Genomic DNA, 20632 nt, shown 5'->3' with positions numbered 1-20632 from the left:
TATTATGCAAGTGTGCAAGTGTGTAGTAGGATGCTTCCTTGGGAAGAACTAGTTCAATTTTAATTGAGGCAAAAGATAAGGCTTTATGCCTATAAAAGTATGTGTTTGGTAAAGGTTTGAATATCAATCAATCACTCATTGAATCGTGCAAATCCTCTCTTTTTTGAAGCTTTGTTAAATCTCTCTCTCTCTCTCTCTCTTCACACTGTAGCTATGGATCTCTTTGAGGCTCCATAGGTGACAACAATTCTTGCTGCCTCTTCCTAGTGTTCTCAAGTTGAAAGAAAGAGGGAAAGCTCATGCACGAGCGATATTACAACCAATCCTATCCAAGCATGCATCCAAAGAAAATATAGATTCGAATAAATACAAGAAGAGGAAAGAGAGGGGAATGATTATGTATTCCTTAATGTCAAAATTACCTTTTATACAAGTGGCTATTTGCACACTTGGCTGGTCATAACTTAAAAAATAGTCCATTGCTACTATGTATAGCATTAAGTAAGTACATGCACAAATTCATAGACACCCCCCCATTTGGCATTAAGCCTAGAGTAAGGCTGCTTCATATATTCAAGCAGAGATACGTTTCCCATACAACAAGGTAAGATGGCAAAGCACCTTTACAAATTTAGGATAGGTGAGGATCTATTGATCAGAAAGGTTAACATATCCCCTTCCTAAAGGTGAACATGTCCTCATGTCACCAAGCACAGGTGGAGAAGATGATGCTCTAGTTGTTTAAACGATTGTGTAGTTCCTCTTTGCTTGAGTGCTTGTGGAAGAATCTGCCCATGCCATAGAATTTGATCAAATTTTTCCAAAAAATTCCTTTGTTGAGGTCAAAGACCATGCTTTCTTGATTATACCATTGGTTGTTTTGAGTAGAAGGATAATGAGGTTTGGTGGGGGGGGGTGTTGGCTCTTGAGTGAAGGCGGTCCACTACTCTCAATTCTTGCTTAATCATTGGGGGTGGTGCTGGCTCTTAAGTGGAGAGGTAGAGCAACATTGTTCTATTCTTGCTTAATATTTGAGGGGCATCGGCGGATGCAAAGAATGGAGCAATGTTGCTCCATTCTTGCTTAATCTTTGAGGGGAATCGGATGCAAAGCTTTGGGTCTCCATTGGTACTTGATGGAATCTTTGGAATCTTTGAAATGTTGTGGAGCTTATAAGAGGGTTCCTTAAGACCTCGATATGGGGGATCCTTTCATAGAAGCAGCTTCCAATAGCTTTATTTGAGAACCATCCAAATAGGGTGTTGCTTGGAATGGAGCTAAGGTCTCAGGCTTCCTCGACTTTCTATATGATCCATTATACTCTAATGACTTGCTAATTTGAGAGCCAATAAATGTGTGGGACAATGATCAATGTAGGACAAGGCATAAGCATTGACAAACATACATACACATAAATTCTAGTGATAATATACAATAAGATCCTTCGACTCAATGAGGCCGTGGATGATTGCTCTTTTAGTGGGAGAGGGGTAATCTCCTAACGACAAATCTATGACAAAGCCCTGAGATTTTAAAGGCAAAACCTAGAGCACGTTGGGACATAGATCGTAGTGGGATTGAGCAAAAAAAAAGTGTCAATGGCTGATATCCAACATGAAAAGATTAACATATTAATCAAACAATATACAGACAAATAGATAGGCTATCAATTATCATCATATCATAAACAAGAGAATGTAGATAAAGGTTATGCGGATTGTGAACATCCATATCTCTGTGTCTTCATATATGTACGTTTGCACTTTATGCTTTCAAAGATATATCCTAGGTGATACAAGATGTCATGTGATTAACTCGGTGCAAATGTTAATAGCTAAAATAGTAATGATAAAGCTATGACTAAGGTATAAACTGAAAAGTGTAAAGTATTATCATGGATTATATTCAAAGCTAAAATTTTAATAAGAAATCTACGACTAAGTTATAAACTAAAAAGTGTAAAGTATTATTTTGTTTATATTTTAAGCTAACATGGTTTATGTCAACTTAGAGGTTCATGTGGCTGACATCTTCACGAAGGCATCGGGTATAGATAAGCTTTAGAGGTTTAGAGTGTAGGGTATGGAGTTGATCTTGAGGAGGAGTATTGATATATCAAGCTTAACGTAGAGGATCAGGTGGCTGACATCTCCACGATGGAATTGGGTATAGAGAAGCTTCACAAGTTTAGATTGTAGGGTACGAAGCTAATCTTGAGAAGGAGCATTGAGATATCAAGCTCAACTAGTATACACCTAGATGATAGCCCTATACTTATGCCAGTAGCATGGTTGGTGAGATTATGGTTGATATGTTACTAGTGGTTTAGAGTTATGGCATAATTATAGCGTTAGCTCATATAGTTGGGTTTACACTATGGTTTGTTGTATGTTTTAATGGCAAAGGACTTTCCCTTGTAGTATGTATTCTTATTTTTATGTTATGGTTTAGGGATATATGAAGAAGATAGCGGAAAATTCAGCCATCCATATTGCTTATCTATTCTTATGTATGTGTGAAGAAGAAATCTTGCAAACATGTTTTGTTTGGGAACTTTGCAATAGAGCTGTAATGAAACTTTACATGGTTGTGGGTGTGGTAGGCTATTGTCTAGATTCTCACTTCATTGTCACACTAGAGGGCTCCATATCCATGGGTGTGTGGAGGAAGAGCTTGAACCACCTTGATGGATGTGAGAAGGTTTCCCACACTATGGATCAATCTCACACAAGTTGTGTTAGAGACAACACAACTTGTTCTTCTGCTATTTATCATTGTAAGGGTTCCAATGTCAAAGGGCAGCGTAAAGCCATAGCGTGTGAACACTACGGATCAATCTCACACAAGTTGTGTTAGAGACAACACAACTTGTTCTTCTGCTATTTATCATTGTAAGGGTTCCAATGTCAAAGGGCAGCGTAAAGCCATAGCGTAAAGCCATAGCGTGTGAACACTCCTTTATGAATGTAGTAGCTTGAATCGTGTGGGCAAAAAAATAAAATAAACTTAAAAAAAATTGAAATTTAATTTTCGCGTGAAGTCCGGTTCATGTGTGAAAACCGTTTCACGACAAAAATTAAACGATATTCAATTGAGGAGATGTTTCATGATGGGCTTACAGGATAACAGCTTACATAACTTGATCATTGTATTCAATCCGAAAACATTCGATCAATGTTGTAAAGAAGCAATACATTTAGATGACAACATGCTAGAAGATGATCATGCTATGAGGTGTTCCTCATCTAAACCAAGTGAAGTAATGGCAAAAGAAAGATCGATCTCAGAATTGACATTCCCAAAATTTTATGCAGCCTTGCTTAAAACATTATAGCAGACATCTATAAGACAGGATGAAAACCTTCAAAACGAGACATCCTTAATTCCTCTAATAGTGAGGAGTGAAATGCCTTGTGTTGAATGCAATCAATACGACCATCCCAATCCTCATTGTGCATACAAGGCACCTGTTCTTCTATACTGCATATATTGTAAAACCTTTTGACCATGATGGTAAAAAGTGTCCCGCTTCATCCACAATGGACTCAAAACCTCTATCTCCCATGCACCAAACAAAAATAGTCCAAAGGGTAGAAACTTCTCAGGAAGTAGTTAATCGGACACTTTAGTGTTTCTATTGTCGTGGACCTCACAAGGTGGTAGATTGCACAGTTTGGAGTACTTCCATGCCCATAGTCACTGACAACTTGCGACCAATGTGTGAACGATGTGGCATCGATCACATGTTCCAAGATTGCCCAAGGTGAGTTGCTTCAATGCAATTTGTCTCACAAAATATAACTCTTAATATCTTAAGCATACAAAATGGGAAACTGGCCACATTGCCATTGAATGTGCTTACACGTTTATAAGCCAAGGCACGACAAACAGTCAAAAAGAACGTAAAAGACAATACCTCAACATGGGTAGAAGAACATGCTTTAAAACAGAACGCAAAAGAGAAAACAAAACCTTCTAAACGCAAGAAAAACAAAAGACAACAAATTAATGAAACCAAGGTCGAATTAAAAGACAAGGAAAAGGAGTCTGTGAATGGACATAAACCCAAAAGGGGACATAAACATGAAAGAGCCAAAAGGGGACATAAACATGAAAGAGCCAAAAGCTATACAGGATGCAGAAGCATCCACATCAAATACCACCACACAAACCTTCTAAACCCAAGAACTCAAAAGAGACAACAAAACCTTCTAAACAAGCCCAAGAAAAACAAAAGACAATAAATTGTCGAAACCAAGGTCGAATTAAAAGACAGGGAAAAGGAGTCTGTGAATGGACATAAACCCAAAAGGGGACATAAACACGAAAGAGCCAAAAGCTATACAGGATGCAGAAGCATCCACATCAAATACCACCACACAAACCTCAACACCCATATGTACGACACAAGATACAAAAACCCAAAAGAAAATTTGATCTCGTTGCATGGGTAAGCCTGGGTAAACATAATAAAAAACTGACAAATCAAAGAAAGTCAGAGAATGAAACAAGTTCTAGTACATCGCTAGAGGATGAAACAAGTTCTTACTCTTCTCTTAGTGCACCACATAGACCAATCAAGAAACTAGAACCCACCCAACCACCCCAAATGGATAATGATGATCACATGGTAAACATATGGGAACGCAAAAAGCAAGCTCAGGAGAGCATGCTTAGCTTGGTTGAATGTCTTACAGGGTCACCGGTTGTGATTGAGGCTCATAATGCCAAACCTAAAAAACAGCAACCAAGATACAAAGCCTAGAGGAGTACCGCATTCCCTTTCAAGAGGAAGACATACTCTCTACAGAAGAGTCATTTGAAACAGACTGTACGAACTATAGACTTGAGAGAAAGCACGTGAGGAATTCAATAATTCTCTTACAAGATTAAAACAGTCTCTCAAAACCTCATTCGAAGGAATGCTCTTCTCTCATGATAAAGCCAACATCACATCAACACTTGCACCTTTAATGGCTCAACCTGAGTTATACAAGGACATAATGAACTACATAAAACAGGAATGTTACGATTCACACGTTTCCAAAGAGTCCTCATTAAGAATTGTCAGAGAGCCAAGTGTGCCATTGTACGCATTGGGTACTCTTGAAAAAGATGAGATCCAAACAGAGGATGAAAGTGAATGGGAATATGAAACAGACACAGGATCTGAAAGCTGAAACAATAACTGAAACACGCATGGTTCCTTTGGAAGATTCTATCATGGTATGGTTGGATTTTCCTAAAGGCAATGATGTTCAGCGCAAACGTGCATTGATTAGCCCTCGAGCAAGTCATAACATCGTGACAATTGGGACAACCTAAACTCACCCCGACAAGCAATAGTCTTGCAAAAGGAACCAATGAACAAAACATTAAAGTTTCAGGTTACTTTAGATACACTACTCGAACAATCGATGGCGATATGGAATTTACATTTCATGTTACCCTAGATTCCTTTGAGTATGATGTCATCATTGGCGAACCTTGGATAAGTGAATCGTTGTATTCACTAGATGAATCCATGCAAATAGTCACCTTGAACACTCCTGCATGCAATGTACAATTGCTATTACGGGAGGAAGAAACCTTGCAGGAGCTGGAACTTCCAATATATCTTACTGAAAAGATCCCGAGGATTTTGGTTGGATTAGAAATTGCAAATAAAATCACCATAGCTCAAGCACAGCTTTATCCAACACGAGAACACAATCTCATGACCCTCGAGCTATGGGATTTGTTAGGTTAACCAACACTTACGGCACATCCTGAAAGGATTACCTCTACACAAGCCTTGAACATGCCAGGTCTGGGGTACTTTGAACATACAATGTTTATTGAAACTAACCCCCTCACTTGCAAGTTTTTTGTGGTTGAGTATGTGTTGGAAGCAAATTTAATCTTGGGACATAAATGGACTGTTGTTGCCCAAGCACCACTGTGCTTTGCTAGCGATAGAGTCATCATGATGGTCAACGACAAAAAGTTGACAATACCATACTACTAGGAAGAGAATCCAACTTTAAGGGATCTATGATGCTGAATGCACGAGGATACAAGCCTCTTCCACAAAAGCCCCTCTACACAATGACCTACCATATGTGTCAGCAACAACCAACTCCGATAAAGCCTCTACTCCTTCAACCCCATCCTCACCTACGAAGTTCGATGACAAAACCTCGCAATGAGAAGCTATTCCTGAAGAAGTTCCCATAGCCAAACCATCTATCTCTAACTAGGAACTCAAAAGGAAAGACCCCGGAGCCTATGTATCTTCATCAACAAACCTCACCAATGGAGATAACCACATGCTTAAAGGCCTCGTCAAATCGACAACCACTCCACAAGAGACTCTAACCTCATCATCAATAATGCCAATGAGTCTCAAACCTACAGTCTCAGCGCCAACAAAAGTCAAGGAGGGCCCCAAACCTTCCACATCAGCCCTAAAGAAAACTCCACCAAGACTCCCACAATCACGATATCTTAATAGTATCAAAATGTGGTTGGAGAAGCAGTTACTTGTAGCTCAAGGCTACTATGAAGGTGCTAATCAAATTTGGGTAACTCGATAGTCAAAACCTCTTCCTCAAAACGAAGCACTCGAAAGCCAAGGAAGAAGAAGAGTACTCCCTACAACACCGTCCACAAAAGCCTATGCGAGTTCCTCAAAGAACTCAACCAATGCAACAAGTGTGGGTACTAAAAACATTGCTGCAAGCACAAGGGTTCTACCAAAGAAATACTAAAGCTTAGGTCCCCAAGCGTATCACAAAGTCCCCTAAGTTTGCACAAAGACAAAAGCCTCAGCAGCACCAAGTACATCGGCTACCAAATTACAGTGTTTGTCTCACAGATGGGTACCTGTGCATGTACTTCAACAACAAGGATACTATGATGGTAATTCTCTCATATGGTTGCCACAATCGAACAATGTGAAGAAAACCTCACCACCGACTTCAACCCCAACAACTTCACCTATAGTTCGACAATAATGGAGGCCCAAACAACAACAAGCAAATTTTTCCTTGACTACTCTCATGCATCCATCACCAAAACAAGAGCTTGTCTATTCAAGCAAACAATCAGTAGTCTTTCCTACTGCCTCAACATCATTTTAGCAACAAATTCAAGATCAAATATATAGAGACTCGAGAGTACATCAAGAACAAAATAACAATGCTCTTGTCTTTTGGCTAAATTAATGTAGCAGCTGTTCCATGAGTACAAATCCATACTCATGCACTGGAAAACATTTGCACCAAAGCCTCACTATCAACAACTTCCAAGTACATCTCTGGATATGGGGGGGCCATGGTGGGCGAAAGCCTGGTTAATGGTACAACCCATCACCACCTGGAATTTTCCTTCAAATTACAAATCTCTCCAAATGATGCCACCATCTTCACAAATCAATGATCTTCAATCCTTAGTCAAGATATCTATATTAGCCTCGCAAGTCGACGTAATTCTTTTAATCCTCAGCAACAAGTGGCTACTTCAACACAGAGTAGTTCAATAAGAGTCTATATGACTCAATTCTTGTACTTCATGAAAATGTGCTTCTAAGAGCACTTAAATATGCATAAAAACATAAAAGCACATGGGTAGAAGAAGACAGGATTAGGTCCTATTCAATAACATTTGACAAGAATCCTGCCACACAAAGGGACATCATCACAAGCCAATTACTTCAAATGATGTATGTCGATGAATCAAATGAGGAACTAAGAATCACCATCTCGTTCTGATGATTAAGCTACGTCCCTCCGGATCCTTCTCTCTCATCTCTCCCATTATTAACATCTCTTAGTGTCCCCCCACTAACAAAAATCACATGTAACTTTGTAGATGATTGCCAAAAACAAAGTGGGCCAAAAACAAAACGGGGCTCACACAAATATAAAAATGCAATCAAATCAAATGAGGAACTAAGAATCACCATTTCGTTCTGATGATTAAGCTACGTCCCTCCGGATCCTTCTCTCTCATCTCTCCCATTATTAACATCTCTTAGTGTCCCCACTAACAAAAATCCAATGTAACTTTGTAGATGATTGCTAAAAACAAAGTGGGCCAAAAACAAAAAGGGGCTCACACAAATATAAAAATGCAATCATTTGCAAGAACCCCCCACCCCGTTAGGAATTCTCCCAATACACCACTAACCTCTTCATTCATTAAATAGCTTTTCTTATTCCTTCCGGAGGAGGAACAAAGACCATTTAACATCATTCAACATCAAAGCCATCGACAAAGCTTGTTCATTCTCCCCACACAAAGGTCTTCACTCAACGCGATCACGTGGATGCGATTGTCATCTCAGCACAGGAAGGGGGGAATGTTAATCCAATTCTAGGATTAACAAGAGCTACTGCCATTATCTTACATCAAAGTAGTCATGGTAGATACACCAAAGGGTCATACATTCAAGATATGAAGCAATAGTGTCCAAAGCTACTGTCCAAAGCTACAACTTAGACGGGTGCCCGTAATGGTGTGACGGAGTATTTATGGCAATTCTCGCTTCAAGAGCGTGTGGTAGCAAGTTAGGATGAAGTCCTAAGTGATGTACTTCATGGATATATTATGCGAGTAGTCATTGTAATAGCGTTAGCCCTCTTATGAGCCTAAAGTGCTCGGTCGGCCACAGTTTAAGTGAGTGTGAACACTTATGGCCATGGATATAAGTGAATTGAGTCTTGCTCTTGCTAATCTCTCTCCCTAAGGCATGCTAGTGAGTGTGTGTGAGTGAAGTGAGGTGAGAGGAGGGACGAGGGCCCGTAGTGCAATGTGGCAGCGTGACAACGCTCGCGGGAGACGCGGTGGAATTGCTTCTCAAGGAGTTGTAGAGCTTGGAGACCTCAAGGGTTATGAGCTCGGCCATTGGAAAGATCCTCAACGAGAGTTACGGTTCACCAGGTAATCTCTTTTTGGATGTGTTTCAAGGAGGGTTAGGGTGAACCATAACAGGAACAAATGAGTATCAAGAACATTCTCCGTTTGAAATTTCACAAAGGTATCAAAGGTGATCGGCATAAACATGCACACGTGCACAAATCCCTTTCTCACTATGATGTTGAAGTTGAATTTACAAAAAATCAGCAATGCCAACAAGTATGTGTAACCTCTTCCTTGGTGGCATCAAGTGACCAAGATGCCCCTTTCACCTCCTTCCAAATCCCACTCACCAAAGCCTCTACCAACCCTCAAACTTCATCTTCCACTGGGCAACAACCCATCACTTACTCCTTCCAAATCCCACCCACCAAAGCCTCTACCAACCCTCAAGCTTCATCTTCCACTGGGCAATCATCTACGACCACATTCATCAACACCACCCTTCTACCTCACCGTAATCATCTCATCACCAAGATCCACAAGCCCCCCTAGCATGAAGGGCCTGACCTTAATGAGGCACCACCACCAAACCCACCAGGAAGAGCCCATTGAGGATGATGGCAAGGACCTAGCATTGTCCTTGCCTATCCACCATGAGCATTAGTTATCATATCCACCATATTCCTAGGAACTAATAACTTCCTCGACACTCTTAATAGCCTCTTTGATACAACAAAGTCTACTTTGGTAACTCAATACAAGATGGATATATGTGAAATGGAAAACCAAGAATACCAAAGGCACCTGGCATTATATAGATCCATATGGTACTATAAAGTAAATGATCATATAGAAGTACAACCCGATGGTGGTAAAAGCCCTACCTCTTAAACCATTATGAGATGTGGGAGGAGTACACAATCATGCTAAAAGAAGTTTGGTTCGGCCCAATGTTCATGCCCATCAAGAGAAGGTGGTCTTGGCATAAGTTCCTTAAATAAATGGCAAGGGCCCTTCTACAACTTACCTTACTTCATCTATGGGACCACACCACTTACCACAACAAAGGTGCCTGATCACCAAGGTCCACAACATCCCTGTGTGCCTCGCTAGTTGGAAAAAGGCAAAGGCTCAACAAGTGAACCAATGAAGTCACCAGACATGGTATCGAAACTTTTTTTGTGGGATGAGCAAGAGATTTTCCTCCATCGCTCATTAACCTCAGTGTGTAACCCTCCAAAGTCCATGCTTCACTTGTATATATATGTAACGTAGCCACCCACCATCAAAGTGTACAAACAATATATACTTGGGAAAGATTCAACCCCCCTGCTTCTACAACGCCACCACCCGGCATATTCTTAAGAAGCCTATGGTGGAAAAGTTCTTGAACATTGCCTCCTTATGGAAAGTTTTTATGGATTGCATCAAAGTGGGATGCAAGTAAGCACGTGTCCTTGGCATGGCCATCTCCATCTCCATCTCCATCTCCATCTCATGTGCGAGGAGAATTACAAGTTCAGTGTGGCACTTGTGTAGCTAGTTTCTCTCTTATGCAAGAAGAAGAATAATGTCAACGACATACTAGCAGCTTCTCCATGAGGTGTATTCTCTATGAGGCATCTGTAACTTGCACCATCTATATCTATCTCTCTCTTCACCCCCATGAGGTACCATGACTCACACCATGACCGTCTCACTAATGGTGGCCAGCATTCGGGGCCAAAGTTGTACAATTAGCAAGATGAAACACCTAAGCTGAAATGTTTGAGCTATCATTTTTAAGAATCTTGCAACACAAATATTTTTCCACTAAATGATAATTTTATTAGCAAGTCCAAGCACATTGGTAGATGATAAAGAAGAAGAATTGCATACATAAACCAATGAAGAGTTTCAAGAGAGTAATTTCATTTATAAATCAAGACTTTGTGAATATCAAAATGTAAATGACATAGCCACAAATGAGACTTTGTGAATATCACAAGCCAAATGACATAGACACAAACCATGAAGTAAATATCTTATCTTGATGGAAAAGAGCACGTGGCATAGTAAATAGACATAGACATAAACCATGAAGTAAATATCTTATCTTGATGGAAAAGAGCACATGGCATATTCACAAATGAGACTGTGAATATCACAAGCCAAATGACATAGACACAAACCATAAAGTAAATATCTTATCTTGATGGAAAAGAGCACGTGGCATAGTAGGTTGCTTATGGCATAAGATGGCATAAGTAGGAAGGGGCTCTCGACATGCCATGAATATTTTCAAATAGCCACAAGGCTTGAGGGTCTCTACACGCCATAACATTTTCAAATAGCCACATGGTTTGAGCGTCTCAACATACCGCTATGTGGGGGGGAGGGGTCCATGCCCCCCAATGGGTGGGAGGGCATGGGGGCCTCCCAAACCACACCATCTCAGCCACTTAGCCACACCTTACAAGTTCTCATCTCACTCTTAATCAGGTAAGTGCCTATGTTTCTTATTGCTAACTAGTACTATGACTGCTAACTAGCTTGTGCTAGGCACATGGAATCCTGGGTATCTATCCCACTCTTTTTCACACTAGATACACTTTGGTTCTTACTACTAACTATTATTGTGATAAATAACTAGCTATGTGACTGGCACTATAATTATAGTGACTAAGACATCACAAAGAAATCATCAAGAAGCTTTCCACCAAAGGCTATAAAGAGTTACAATGATCAGAAACATGTGTCATAAAATTTGCTTCATGTTTGGTCTTATCTAGATCTTTTATTTTATTGTTCTTTGAGGAGCCTTTGTTGTTGTTGTTGTTGGATTCTTCTTTGTCCTTCTTCCAACAATCCTTCTTTGTCATAAAATTTGCTTCATGTTTGGTCTTATCTAGATCTTTTATTTTATTGTTCTTTGAGGAGCCTTTGTTGTTGTTGTTGGATTCTTCTTTGTCCTTCTTCTTCTTCCAACAATCCTTGATGACATGTCCCTTATTCTTGAAATAGTAGCAAGGCTTTGGAACCTTTGTCTCCTCCTTCTTCTCCTTCTCTCTGTAGCTAAGAAAGAATTATCTTCTTCCATCTGTGATGGAGGAGAGGAAGCTTTGCTAGATTCCAATCATGTATCCTTCTAAATGAGTGAATATGCATATGAGGTGAGTGTAAGAATAGGTTGATTAACAATAGGCAACGCACATTGTTCATACTTGGTGGCATACTCATAAGCAAAACCTCATTAATGTTAACATGACAATAGCACTTTGATCACATCTCACATTGCAACACTCACATTATTTGCTTTCTCTACTCTACATAGCTTCTTCCTTAAAAAGAGACAATGAGTTGAATTGGTTTGCCCAAAAATAGACTTGACTCTAAGCCAAGCCTGTCTAGAGCCCTTATCCAAGCTCAACTAGTGAATTTGATTACCCCAAAGGCTAAAAATGATCATAGACATTGCCTTGGTGAGTTGGGGGCATTACTTTGGTGAGTTGGGGACATGTGGTATCTTTGGCACCTAATAATCCCATATTCGAGGGTGAAAAGGTTCGTGCACCACCCTGTAAGAGTAGGGATTATAGTAGTACTTTAGTATCTCCCTTGGACATTGACTTTTTGATGGGGGGTGATGGGGGAGAGTAGTAGATTGGACCAGGAGCCCAATCTTGTAAAGCTACCTAGTGCTCATTCTTGTGGATGGAAGTCACCATGTTACCTAGTCCCATTCATGTGGATGGGAGTCACCGTGCTACCCGATGATTTCCAACATGGTTATGGGTCCACACATACATTCCATTACCAGTCCTTATAAAATGGGATGTTGACTATGTTTGTTGGGAAGCCTCTTGTATTGGACACTGTGGTCACATTTACGATGGGCATGATATGATTGAAGGTCCTAGGATATCCATGTGGTCATCAAGGAGCCATTGGTGGTTGCACTTTTGGTGGGAAATGTTGGGGGCAAGCATCCCACCTCCTAGGTAGCTATGATATACGTGGCAGTTTGAAGCCTGCCTTTGCAAGGCAACAGATGTCATCTCTCTCTATTTTAGACAACTCTAACTCCTAGCGAATGCACTAGAACTAGTATGTACAAGTAGTTTGAGTCTTCTCAATTTTGATCCAACTTTTCGTTTAAATATTAGATTCATTCAACTAACCTTGATTGCTTCTCAAAATTGATGATGGTATCAAAGCAATCCCTATGTCTTTGAGGTAAGAATTACAATTCCTAGCTCATGTCCATTCCTCTACTCATCTGGGCGAGAGAGATTCATTTATTAAAGGGAAATTGAGAGAAAGAAAGTGAGCCTTAGATAGCCTATTATTCTAGCTCATGTCCATTCCTCCACTAGTCTTTGAGGTTAGAATTACAATTCCTAGCTCATGTCCAGTCCTTCTTATCAAAGGGAAATTGAGAGAAAGAAAGTGAGTCTTAGATAGCCTATTATTCTACAATGGCCTCGAATGAAATTCTCCCTTCTTAGTGATTCAAGCAAGATCAACAAGAAACAACTTCAATGCATGGAAGTTCAAGACACAAACATTGATAATGATCAAGAACATGTGGAAGATTGTGAATGGTGACAATCGATGTTGTGGATAACAAAGGATTGAATGGGATAGAAGAGTAAGCTAAGCATAAACCATCAATGTCAATGAGGTCATAGCTAGATATATTCGGTTTGCTACAAGTGCATAGGAAGCATCTAGAAAACATGTTTGAAGGTAAGAACATCATAAGAGCTATGCATTTAAAAGCATAGCTCAATGATACTACAAAGAGGCAAAATGTCAACTTCACAGGCATAAATGAAAGAGGTAGAGCTTAACTCGACTTTAACAATTTAAGGAGCCCAAATCAAGATGCAACTTTAACACAAATGCAACTTTATCAACACACTTTCAAAGAGAAAGCGAGAGCAAAAAAGGATCTAGAGGAAGAGCATGTGGAAAAATAAAACCATGTGTATGCAACTTTTATGAGATTCTCGGCCATTGGGAAAGAGGCTGTAGGAAGAACATGACTAAAATGAGTCAAGCTACCAATGCAAGGCTTCAAATTACAAATGTACTAGCCAATGCCCAAAGCTCTAATTATATAGCTTCAACTTAAAACAAACCCGATGATGAAGCTTCAACTTCTCATTCAATTTTTTATATTTTCTACGTGCATGATGGCATATATACTACATGTATGATGTCCAAAGCTCTAATAATGTAGCTTCAACTTAAAACAAACCCAATGATGAAGCTTTAACTTCTCAGTCAAATTTTGATATTTCTACATGCAGGATGGCACATATACAACAAAAGTTGCAAGATTATTTGTATGTTGACTTGGGAGATTTAAACCATATGACTCTTCACTTTGATTAGTTTAAATTAGTTTAGCCTAAACAAAAGAATGCATTACAAGAGGTGATTCTCAAAATGCTATTGAGTTAAGATGTTGTTTTTGTTCATACACGATAGATCAAGCCAAGTGAAGTGTGTTAGAAAATACAGTGTTACATATTTATGTAATCGAGGAGGCATATTGAAAGTAAAATTTGGGTAATAGTAATACTATAATGTTGGAAAGATAAGCACATGGGTAGGTGCTATCTTAGAAAGGTGACAACTCATGGATAACGATGCCACATGACAAAGAGTCTTGGCTAGAGGCTATCTTTATTAAAAGCCTCTTATTTGTATGGTTGATAACATATTGCAATACATTATGCTTAGTGTGATCATAGGTGTTCGAGTTTCTTAATCATAAATTATCTTGATTATTTTGAGCCTTTCAAAACTAATCTCTCTCGTTTTGTGCATCTCTCTACTAAGCCTATCCCTAACACCTTAGATTCTCCATACAGTATTAGAGCCATGTTAGGTTATTAGGATTTGGTAAAGAGTTTAGAGTAGATTGCTTATTAGTTCATTTGATTAGGATTTTATGTTTAAAAATAAAAAATAAAAAATTAGCACATTCATTATCTTAGGAAGAGATTATTGTGAGATTGCCAAAGGAAGGATTGGAGGTTTCGGAAAGCTACCCATGGAGTAAGGAAGTAAAGATTTTAGCAATATAAAGATTATCCTCAATTTGTGCCTCAATAGAGGTTGGTTTTGTGCTTTTTTGCCTCACGAAGAAGAGTTGGTTTGAGCATAGATTATGCTCAATGTGAAGAAGGGATGCTATGTGATGGGATGTTTTATTCCCATGGTTCTTTACATTTGGCAAGGAATGAGAAGAGGTGCAAGCTTGTGTAAGTAAGGGACAAGGATGCAGCTCATCTTGAGCACACCAAAATGAGGAATGTATTAGTTAAGTGGTTGTGGGCTAAGGATGCAAACCATCTTGAGCACATTGAACAGAGGGATGTGGATGTACTTGTTAAGTTTGCTCATGAAAGATGAGCAAAATGGTGTGAAGGGGGTTGTGGGCTAACGATAAAGCCCATCTTGAGACACTGAAAGGAGAGACATGTTGGTTAAGTTTTCTCATGAAAGATGAGCAAAATGGTGTGAAGCCTTTCATATCGGTTTTACACCCACATGGTTTCTCAAAAGAAACCTATGAAGAGCACCCTTGAAGATTTGGCATGAAAAGAGCAGAAGCATGCACGTAATGAGAACCCTAGTTGTTGTAGCAAAGAAGAAGAACTCACGACCAGAAGGAAAAAAGGAAGTAGCTTGCCCAGCTCATCATCATCATCATCAATAGTCCCAACACAGGGAGATAGCACAGTGGTGGAGATGGTCAGAGATGACGAAGAAGACCCATACTTAGGGTATCCACCAGTGAAGGCTTGTTGCAAGAGACGGATGGGAAACCGCTGCCCCCACAGCTAGCAAGACTAGAATCAGCAATGCGAAGCGAGCCATGGTAACTCTACCACCTCCACTACCCTAAGACTACCCGCCAAAAGAGAAGACAGTGAAGTAGTAGGCTATGACCGCCACTGCAACAGCGCAGAAACAAGCGTCGGCGGCATCGTCCAACAATCCGCAACGGCAGAATCCTCATAAGCGAAGAGCTCAGTTCAGACCCCGGGATTAAAAACCCTAAAAGATAAGTTTTTTAAAAAAACCCTAGGATTGTACCTCATAGGCGAAGAGCTCAGTTCAGACCCCGGGATTAAAAACCCTAAAAGATAAGTTTTTAAAAAAAACAAAACCCTAGGATTTACAATCGTTGGTGTGAAAAGGCCCCAATAAGAGGTAGTTCACATGCCGTTGATAAAAAAAATGTATGTGGTGTCATATTTGCTCAAAGATGCCCAAGGAGGTATGTTTTTGTTTTTTTTGTGGTCATACAGAACCACATGTAGCGTTGATATATTTTTCAACTTTTCTTTGGTGATTAAGTGGAGTCACATGGAAGATGTGGCGACCATGGGAGTCATTAGCGAGGTGCAACCATTTCGATAGAACCTTTTGAAATTGAAGTTGATGAAGAAACTAATGAATTTTGTATATAAATTGTGGATGTGTTGCTCCTCTCATTCTTCCCAGTGAACATTAATTTAATTACTTTTAGATAATAATATATAGAAATGACACTTGTGACGAGCGATATCGGAACTGATGGGTACGAACAACGATACGAGCCAAGAGTTCGAGATTCCTCTTGAAAACATAATCCTAGCGGCAATTTATCAGTTATGGGAGTATGTGATCCTAGCGAAGCTAAGATCACAGCGCGTGATTAAGCATGGGAGCTCGTTGCCCACTACTTCATACTATTTTGTGACCATGTTGAGCAAACATTTTTGACAAGCCGAGTGGAGCCCGAGATTTCGTGCTCGTAATGTGGCACAAAATGGATAAGAGATCCATATTGTTGTGTTTGCCCTAGTTGAGACATTGATGTATTGTATATGAGGGTGCTCTACGAAAAGCCTTAAAATGGAAATTTTCCCAATAGAGGCATATATGTGTATATGAGCCATGAGAGAGGCACGTGTAGTTCTTGTAAGCATAGGGGAGTGTCCAATTACACCAAGGGTGAGTGCTGAAGAATATGGTGTTACATAGTCTCTTTTGGGATTAATGAAGTGTTTGCATATTCATGAAATGTGACATCAAGGGGGAGTGTTATAAATAAAATATTTTGTCACATATTTATGTAATTGAGGGGGACTATTGGAAATATAATTTGGGAAATATCAATTGTATAATGGAATGTGACATCAAGGGGGGAATGTTAGAGAATATGGTGTCACATATTTATGTAATTGAGGGGGAGCGTTGGAAATATAATTTGGGAAATATCAATTGTATAATGTTGGAAGGATAAGCACATGGGTAGGTGCTATCTTGGAAAGGTGACAACTCATGGATAAGGATGCCACATGGTAAAGAATCTTGGCTAGGGGCTATCTATATTAGAAGCCTAACATTGTATGGTTAATAACATATTGCAGTACATTGTGTTGAGTGTGCTCATTGGTGTTCACATTCTTTATAATGGATTACCTTGATTATTCTTACCCTCCCTAAACTAGTCTCTCTCTTTTTATACATCACTCTACCAAGCCTATTCCTAGCACCTTAGATTCTCTACAAAGTACTTGTTGGTAAATGTTCTTTTTGTTTCGGCATTACTGAAAAACCAATTTTTGTGGTCAAATTGTAAAGCAATGTATACAAATATAGTTTAATGAAAATGGTTATTTTATTGAAGAGTTTAAAGATAATGGGGAAAACTTTTGCTCAAGAAGAAAGAGTTGGAAGACTCTTTAAGCTACATTATGCAAATTTCTCACATAGATTACTTACATGATGGCATAAGAGATTAGGACATGTGAATTGTAATAGCATTAAGAGGTGGTCTTTTAGTAGGGTTGACATTGGAACAGTTTAATGAGGTCTTAAGAAGCTACATGACCATCTTGTCTATCTAGGAAGCAACAAAGAACCAGGTACAACAAGGGTACTTATAGAGCAAACAAAAGGTTAGAGATTTTATATATACAGATTTATGGGGATCACGTTAAGCAACTTCTATTGGATGATCTCACTACTTCATGACATTTGTGGATGATATGATAAGCAAGGTATTGGAAGTACTTACTACTTCATCACATTAGTGGATGATATAACAAGCAAGGTGTATGGAACTTACTACTTCATGACATTTGTGGATGATATAACAAGCAAGGTGTATGGGTTTACTTTCTTAAGAAAAAATATGATGCTTTTTTATTTTTAGGAATTCAAAGCTTTAGTAGAGAAAGTTCACGCATCAAAAATCTAAGGGGGGAGAGTACATGTTAAAGGAGTTTGAAGAATTTTATTGGCATTCATGGAATACACTCCACAATAAAATGGGATAGCAAAAAGGCAAAACAAGCTAATTGTGTTGAGCATGCTGGGGCTATGCTAAATAAAGAAAAGCTTCTAAATCACTATTGGGGTTGAAGTAGTTAGCACATTAATATATCTTATGCATAGAATTCCACAAAAGCTCTCATCAACCTCACTCTAGATACAAGGAGAAAGACAAACATATCTCTTGAAAGTCTTTGGTTGTATTGCATGTCTCATATGAGAAGAGAAATAAACTAGTGCAAAGCCTTAAAGATGAATATTCATTGGTTATGAATCACACATGCCAAAGGTTATCAATTATATCATCTAAGTTTAAAATAACTTTTTATAGAGATGTTGCATGAGCATGACATGTGATTTAAAATCAGACCCAATAAAACAAGAGTGGATTTCAATAATGAACACATCAGCACTCATCCTTGGTAACTTGCACATTTGCGCCAAGGTAAGAAGATTATTAGATATAAGTGGGTCTATGAAGTGAAGGTCAATACAAATGGTTCTCTTAGATATAAAGCTAAGGTTATGTGCCCAATATTTTTCCCAAACATATGGTGATGACTATGATGACAACTATTAGATGTGTGTTTATATTATGAGCTCACTATGGATGACCACTTTATTAAATACATTTCAAAAATGCTTTTTCGAATGGAGATTTGTAAGAGGAGGTGTATATGTAGCAACCCCCTAGTTATGTTGATGCTACCTTTCCAAACAAAGTATGTAGGCTCAAAAAATTACTTTATGGCCTCAAACAAGCTCCAAGGGCATGGTACAAACAACATCAACAAGTTTCTCACAAAATATGGCTTTCATAGTCGCACATCCTCCTTCCTTTACATCAAGCATGAAGGTATCATCATTTTATATGTTAATGATCTAATACTCATTATTAGCAACTTTGAAAGTTTGAATGCAATCAAGAAATAGTCTTTAGAGAGCTCCATTATTTTCTAGAATTAAAGTGTTAAAGATTCAGATAAGATTATTCTCTTACTATAGAAGTGTGATCATGATATCTTAAAAAGTTTTAATATGCTTTGATGTAAACTTGCCATTACTCCCATTGAAGCTAACTTGAAGCTTTATTAAAGATGATGATTCAAAATTGCAAACTTATACAGGTAATTAGTCAAATATTTGATCTATCTCACAATCACAAGATCAATCATTGTTTTTGAGTATTATGAGTTAATTTATGGGGGTACAAAACCCTAAGCTTTGCAAACAAGATACAAGAAGAGGATGACTGTTATGCTCGAGAAGCCCTCAGATCTGATAGAGTACAAAACATCACCAGAGGTGCTTGATGATAGCTTGCAGTATGAGTTATCGAAAAAGCATGTAGCTTATATAAATAAATAAATTTAGATAATATAAAAAAGAGTTAACAAAATGCCTTTTTAAAAACATGAAGTCAAATAATGTAGATGAAGACAAGGACAAAGATAATATAGGAAGAAAGGGCAAGGGCAAGGGCAAGGACAAAGAAGGCAAGCATAATGAGGATGCAAGGTAACAAGGCTTACAAAAAGGTTAAGAATGGAGTGAAAAATGGCAAGCTCAGTGCATGAGTTATCAAAAAATCATGTAGCTTACCTAAACGAAGATTAGATAAGATAAAATGGAGTTAACAAAATGCCTCTTTAAAAACATGAAGCCAAATGATGTGATGAAGATAAGGATGAGGATAAATTTGGACGAAAGGACAAGGCCAAGGCCAAGGCCAAAGAAAGCAAGTTTGACAAGGATGCAAGGTGATAAGCCTTACGACAAGACTAAAAATAGAGTGAAAGACGGAAAGCTATGTACATCTAACCAACCCTTACCCTCTACTTTAACACGTATCCTCTTAGTTTCACTGTGGGCTGTGTATATTGTAGAGCTAAAAGATGAAGTATATGCATTGGCCTTAGGGGAGTCACTACACACATCAGACAACACCATTGAATAGGTTGGAGCTAAGTTCTTAGAGCTCCTAAAGGAAATCCATCCTTGGTCAATGAGATTGAAGAATAGCACCAAGCTACTAGCATGCTTTTTGTGCATGGAAGTGTTGATGTGGAAATGGTAGTGCAAGAGACAACCATAGAGCCAAGAGAATAAGATAAGATCGACCCTCCACATGGAAGTGGTACAACCCCACTCAACAAAGGAGGTCCTTAGAAGTTTAGAGACATAGTAGAGGGACCGATTAAAACTTGGTATCCAAGATTTTGGAGTCATGATTGTAGCCAAGGACATCATAAGGTTCTTCTTATAATGGATGCATAGACATCTAAAAGAGGAAAGAGGGACTATCATAAACCCAATTGCTTCTTGGATGTGGTGATAACAGATGTAGATGTGGCAGGCACATGTGAAAATTCCAAATTCTTTGAAAATGATGATCTTCCAAGATCTCTCATGCCTTTTGTGCTATTGAGTTTAAGATCACTATCCATATCCATACTTCTACAGTTAAGTT

The sequence above is a fragment of the Cibotium barometz genome, chromosome 30 (assembly GCF_041138505.1).
Source record: "Cibotium barometz isolate CiBa-2024 chromosome 30, ASM4113850v1, whole genome shotgun sequence".
NCBI lineage: Eukaryota > Viridiplantae > Streptophyta > Polypodiopsida > Cyatheales > Cibotiaceae > Cibotium > Cibotium barometz.
This window is presented reverse-complemented; position numbering follows the sequence as displayed.